This window comes from Psammomys obesus, unplaced genomic scaffold (assembly GCF_907164565.1).
Source record: "Psammomys obesus unplaced genomic scaffold, mPsaObe1.curated_primary_1811, whole genome shotgun sequence".
NCBI lineage: Eukaryota > Metazoa > Chordata > Mammalia > Rodentia > Muridae > Psammomys > Psammomys obesus.
Genome location: NW_026596095.1, coordinates 27463660 through 27470487, shown reverse-complemented (window position 1 = coordinate 27470487; position 6828 = coordinate 27463660). Strand labels below are relative to the sequence as shown.

At 37.5% G+C, this 6828-nt stretch overlaps 1 non-coding gene across 1 annotated transcript; it reads right to left on the bottom strand.

Moving 5' to 3' along the window:
• Positions 1-2560: 2560 nt before the first annotated feature.
• LOC129692096 (U6 spliceosomal RNA) lies at positions 2561-2667 on the bottom strand. The gene has a single exon (XR_008722624.1). It is a non-coding gene; the product is annotated as a U6 spliceosomal RNA (small nuclear RNA).
• Between the last annotated feature and the right edge of the window lie 4161 nt (positions 2668-6828).

Sequence of the window (6828 nt, the reverse complement as noted above, 5' to 3'; positions counted from 1 at the left end):
TTGGGTGTATCTGCTTCTTTTTTTTCTAAGGTTTTCAGTTGGGCCATTAAGTTGTTTGTATGTGATGTTACGAATTTCTTCTTGCAGGCATTTAGTGCTATAAATTTTCCTCTGAGCACTGCTTTCAATGTGTCCCATAAATTTGGGTATGTTGTGCCTTCATTTTCATTGAATTCTAGGAAGTCTTTAATTTCTTTCTTTATTTCTTCTTTAACCCAGCTGTCATTGAGTAGTAAGTTGTTCAGTTTCCATGTGCATGTCGGCTTTTTGTTGTTTCTGTTGTTGTTGATGTCCAGCTTTAGTCCATGGTGGTCAGATAGTATACAAGGGATTATTTCAATCCTTTTGTATCTGTTGAGGCTTGCTTTGTGTCCCACTATATGGTCTATTTTGGAAAAGGTTCCATGTGGTGCTGAAAAGAAGGTGTACTCTTTTGAGTTTGGGTGAAAAGATCTGTAGACGTCTATTAGGTCCATTTGATTTAGGGATTCTGTGAGTGCTTTTATTTCCCTATTTGGTGTCTGTCTAGTTGATCTGTCCCTTGATGAGAGTGGGGTGTTGAAGTCTCCCACTATTAAGGTATTAGGATCAATGTATAATTTAAGCTTTAATAATGTTTCATTTATTAATGTAGGTGCTCTTGTATTTGGGGCATAGGTATTCAAGATTGTGATGTCCTCTTGGTGGATTTTTCCTTTGATGAGAATATAGTGGCCCTCCTTATCTTTTTGATTAACTTTGGATGGAAGTCTATTTTATTAGATATTAGGATGGCTACTCCAGCTTGTTTTCTGGAAGCATTTGCTTGAAAAACATTTTTCCAGCCCTTTACTCTGAGGTGGTGTTTATCTTTGTTGCATAGGTGTGTTTCTTGGATGCAACAGAATGTTGGATCCTGTTTCTGCAACCATTCTGTTAGTCTGTGTCTTTTTATTGGGGAGTTGACTCCATTGATATTGATAGATAGTAGTGACCAATGCATGTTAGTTCCTTTTGTAATGGAGTCGGTGATCTTACCCTGTTTCATTGCTTGTTTTCCTTTCGTTTTTGTTGGGATATTATCTGTATGCCCTGTTTTCTTGGGTGAAGTTGTTTTCGTTGGATTGGATTTTTCCTTCTAGTATCTTCTGTAGAGTTGGTTTGCTGTGTAGATATTGCGTAAATTTAGTTTTGTCATGGAATACTTTGTTTTCTCCATCTATGTTGATTGAAAGCTTTGCAGGGTATAGTAGTCTGGGTTGACATTTGTGATCTCTTAGAGTCTCCATGATACTTGCCCAGGCCCTTCTGGCTTTCATAGTTTCTGATGAGAGGTCCAGTGTGATTCTGATAGGTCTACCTTCATATGTTACTTGGCCTTTTTCCCTGGTTACTTTTAATATCTTTTCTTTGTTCTGTAGATTTAGTGTTTTGACTATGATGTGATGTGTTTCTTTTCTGGTCTAGTCTATTTGGAGTTCTGTAGGCTTCTTGTATATTTATAAACATCTCTTTCTTTAAGTTGGGAAAATTTTCTTCTATGATTTTCTTGAAAATATTTTCTGGACCTTGGAGCCTGGAGTCTTCTTTTTCATCAATTCCAATTATTCTTAGATTTTGTCTTTTCATAGCGTCCTTGATTTCTTGAATATTTTGTGATTGGAACTTTTCTCATTTTACTTTTTCTTTGAGAGAAGTATCAATTTCTGCAAGTGTGTCTTCAGCTCCAGAGATTCTCTCTTCCATCTCTTGTATTCTGTTGGTGATGCTTACTTTTGTGGTTCCTGATCTTTTCTCCAAGTTCTCCAGCTCAAAGGTTTTCTCATTTTGTGTTTTCTTTATTGATTCTAATTCTGTTTTCATGCCTTGCACCATTTCTTTCATCTGTTTGAATTTGGATTCATGTCTCTCTACGATGGTCTCTATTTCCTTGTTCATTTCCTTTTTATATGCCACTAATTTTATCTCTACTTGTGCCTCTATTTTTTTGGCTATGTTTGCCTGTGTTTCTTTAAGGCTTTTGTCTATTTCTTCTTTCTTTACCTCCAATTGACTGACCAACTCTTTGAATGATTTGTTCATTTCCTCCTTATGAGCCTCAAATAATTGGGTAAGCATGGCTTTAAGGTCACTTTCCTGTGCCTCTGATGAATTGGAGTATCCATCGATTTTGGGGTTTGCTGGTGAAGTCATGATGTCCTGATTTATGTTGGAAGTGTTCTTTCGCCTACCCCTGGCCATTGGCTTATCTGAAACCTTCCCTGTTTGTTTTTGGATTCTGCAAATCAGACTGGTACTGTCTCTCTCTTTCGTCTGCAGAGTTCTTCAGCATGTGCTGAGGACTAGCTGCACCTGTGAGAGAAAAGTATGCAGGCGCAGACAGGGCAGATGCAAGTGTGTGTGTGTGTGTGTGTGTGTGTGTGTGTGTGTGTGTGTGTGTGTAGGTGTGCGTGGACGTGTATCTCAAGGGACAGAGTGATGGCTAATGTTGAACCCTTGAGTGTGTGGGAGGGGCTCTGAACTGTATATGTCGCAGGCGCTAGTGATGATCGCAGCACAATTTCTGGCATTAACTGCCTTAAAAAATATGCAATGCTTCACGAATTTGCGTGTCATCCTTGCGCAGGGGCCATGCTAATCTTCTCTGTATCGTTCCAATTTTAGTATGTGTGCTGCCGAAGCGAGCACAACAATTAACTTATTAAAATAAAAGATACTCCAGCTAATTTATGTTAGCTTCTGTGAAACTTCTTGATGGATGAATCCTTCCCATGCCGCTGCTGATCAAGGTAACAGGATGATGAAGTTTTCGTCTGTAAAAGCCACTTGCTGTAATCCTTGGGGCTATACCTGGGTCCTTCAGACCTCAGTTTAGTTCCAGCTGGCCTAAATAAAGACTTTCCATTGGCTGTAGACTGTCTGAGTGGCCTTCTCTGGTAGGCTCTCCATAGTACTCCATGCACTTTATGGCCTTGCCACATACTTTCTTTAACAACTATCCTTTTATTCTAGTTTTGCAGACTCTTCCTTCCGATGTATTTTCCCATTGGCATTTAAAATTGTCATTTTGTTTCTTGCACACCACTTCTCCCTTCCTTGCCCTTTACAAACACAGCCACACTAAACACTAAAAGAGCTGCTCAGTGGTTGCCAAAGATCAATGTACATTGCATATCCTTTGAAAATAGTCATATTTCTGACATTATGGAGATTCAAATTTTTCAGAAATCTTTATTGTCATTGCTTATGTTCATTACTAGGTTGGGGAAAGTAGCATCCTTTGTATCTCTCTTACTATAGCCCCTGTCAACATTCCATAGCGCAAAACTTTTTCACAGATCTTATGCCCGCCTGTGTGTTTTCTCCTTCTATGTAACTTTGTTTTAAAAATACATGGAAGTTGTTTTTCTCCTTATTCTTTACTCTATATTTTCTCATCCACAATGTGTGTTTAATTAGGATCTCTGAGGAGGTCTTTAATTTACTCAAGGAACAAGTATAGCAATATTGCATTGATCATATCATCACTGGATATGGAAAAGGCTCCCATGTTTCCAACGCATGGGCTTTAGAGGAGTGGATCAAGAGGACCCTGACCTAACTCAGCAGTAGATCAATTTGTGATGGATTCAGAATTTCAATGGCATTATTGAGAGAAGACAGAAGCTCAGAGGTGGAATTAGTTGAGAAAGTAGTACAAAGTAGATCCTAGGCTGTATTGGTAGCCTTCTCTTAAAAAGGATTTTCAATGAGATTAATGTACATGTAACATCAGCTGGCCTCAGACATGATAAATGTCTAAGCATGAATTCCAATCCTACTGCTTCTAATTCTTAAGTGCTTGAACAATAGGCATGTGCCGGCACACATGACTGCCATGATGCTTCTGCCTTGCTACTGGCCTAAAACCAGTGTTACCCAGACCAGGTCATGTATAGAAAGCTTGGACATCCTTAACAAAAGCACATCTTTCCTCTTCTAAATTTAGTTTTTCCTGTGTTTTCCCACAGAAAAATCAAAGGTGAGTCACAAAGATTATAAATTTAAAAAAATGTAAAGACTAAAGGTCTTAACTTCATTATACATTATAATATAATTTTTTTTACTTTTAATAATAGCTTTTATTTATTCTTTGAAACACTGAGACATTCATACAATGTGTTTTTTTAAATTAATTACACTTTATTCATTTTGTATCCCCTCATAAGCCCCTCTTTCCTCCCCTCCCGATCCCACCTTCCCTCCTGTTTCTGCATGCATGCCCCTCCCCAAGTCCATTGATAGGGGAGGTTCTCCTCTCCTTTCTGATCTTAGTCTATCAGTTCTCATCAAATGCCCAAAAGTATGCTACGGAAGCAACATACTCCAACACAACACATTAACAAAAAAAAAACAATTAGAAAATAATCACCTTGAAAAGGAGCATACAAAACACTGAACTCTTGGAGAAGTGTATCTTCTGAGAGAGGTTAAGGCTCTTTAAAGAGATTGCTCATTATTGGACCCTGGAGTCAGATTTCTAAAACAATTTCTTCTCCATTGTAGGCTCTGTGTGTTTGTGTGCGTGTTTTCTTAAAATACAAGCAGAACCACCAAGAATGCATAATAAAAGTGTATCTGCTTTGCCAAACACACTTTAGTTCAGCGAATCCAAGCACATGCGGGAGTTTGAGTAAAAGATGAGAGCAATGATGATTCAGAAGCATGAGTGCTAGCTGTAAACCAGCTTGCAAGCAGAACAAAGAACTCTTGCTTTCTAATTTCACTACATACAATGCAGGTCAAAATTCAGCACTTTGTGAAACAAGTGATATTGAAACAAGTGATACAAGTGCTTAGCTTTTTTTTAATTACGTGTGCATAGTATCACTCACACTTGAATATTGGCTATTATGACTAGAGTTACATCACATCTATAGATTAATTCATATATAAATATATCTCTTCAAGGTTGAGTTCTCCAATCAACACACAAAATATCTGTTTTTACCTTCTTTCATTAATATTTATAGTTCTCTTATATAGGCTTTAAACATACTTACACACACACACACACACACACACACACACACACACAAATCCAAATAAATTTCTGGCCAAAATTTACCTGAATGAGTTAAAGACATCGTGAGACACCACACTTCATTTAAGCTATATGTCAGAGCTAAAACACCAGCTCTTGAAGTAAATTATAAATATATATGTATGTGTACATATCATATCAATATAAGAGTATTTACATATACACATGTATATATGTATATAGCGTTGTATAAGTATCTAACTTTTATTTCTCTGAGTAACTATGTCTGAGAAGCAGTAATGTCGAGACAATAATCTCTATACTCCAATTTCAATTCCCACCAATTTTTCTCAATAGAAGAATGGGATTAGGCTTTTATTCTCACCTTTAAATTTTCTTTTTTGTTGATAGCTGAAGGGATCTGACCATTTTTGTGTCTGTATTTTGACTAATTTTGGCTTTCAATCTGCAATCACAGATCTATCCTCAAGAGAACACTGAAACCAGCTTAATCGGTTCAGAAAAAGAAGCCCCTGCTGTCTTCGCCCTTCACACAGCCTGTGTCCGCTGATTCAATATCTCATTATTAGCTGAAGGTATTTTTCCACCACTCTGCTGTACCTTCGGAATTTCAAGAATTCAGGGTTCCATTAACATTTTACATTTGAAGCACAGGCATCTACTCAAAAGAGTAAATATCAAGGAAAAAATTTAAACAACAGTGATTTTCTTTTTCCAGTATGAGATAGCCAAAACTTTACCTGTTCGGGAGGGTTTTTTTTTTTTTTTATCTTTTCAGCTCAGTTAATTCTCATTGAAATCATCGCTTAACAATACTTACAATGCATACATTTGTATAAATATTAACTTAAAACTTCAAATCTAAAACCCAAAATTTTGATGAAAGTTTAATACCAACTAGTGGATTTTGCATTCTTCATTGATTCTCTAATTCTTCAGGACTTATTTCACCTAGTGGAAATTGAAAAGTGTTGGATTTCACTAGGGGTTATGACTGGTATCCAATTAACTTTCTAAAGCTACTGTAAAAAATTGTCCAAGTCACCTCCCCTGAGCGGGGGAGCAGCTTTACCAAGCCACAGAGGAAGACAATACAGCCACTCCAGATGAGACCTAACAGACTAGGATCAGAAGGAAGAAAAGAAACCCTCCCCTACCAGTGGACTTGGGGAGGGATATGCGTGGAGAAGGGGGAGGGGCGGAGGGATTGGCAGGGGAGATGGGAGGGAACTAGAGAGGGGATACAAAGTAAATAAAGTGTAATTAAAAATAAAATTAAATAAAAATTAAAAAAAAATTGTCCAAGTCAGGGAGGCTTGCAAGAAAAAAGCAGGATTCCTTAGCCAATGCCACAGTGTCACCACAGGCTCCCTGTTGAGGCATAATCTGCTTCTCTCTTCTTCCTAAGTACAACATCTGTTAACTGACCCTTCTCCTATACATCACACCGGTCTTCAAGACAAACATCTTCAACTTTTTTTCTGTTCCAACACAAAGTCACTTTTCTTTCAGGGTCCAGTATCTTAGAGTCTCCTTTCTAAGGATGTATGAATTGGGAATATCCAGGACAACACACTCATCAAAGATCCTCTACTTATTTGCGTCTACAAAATTATCTTTTCCAAAAAGAGTAGCATTCACATATTTTATGAATAAAGATTTGATATTGTTCCAGAAGGGTACATTTTCCTCCAGTCACATTGGCCTTTTTCTTTATTGAAGTCATAGATATCTCACCAAAAGTGTTGCAACTCTCTCTCTCTAAACTAGATATTACGCTAGCACCCTACATGTTACATGAATCT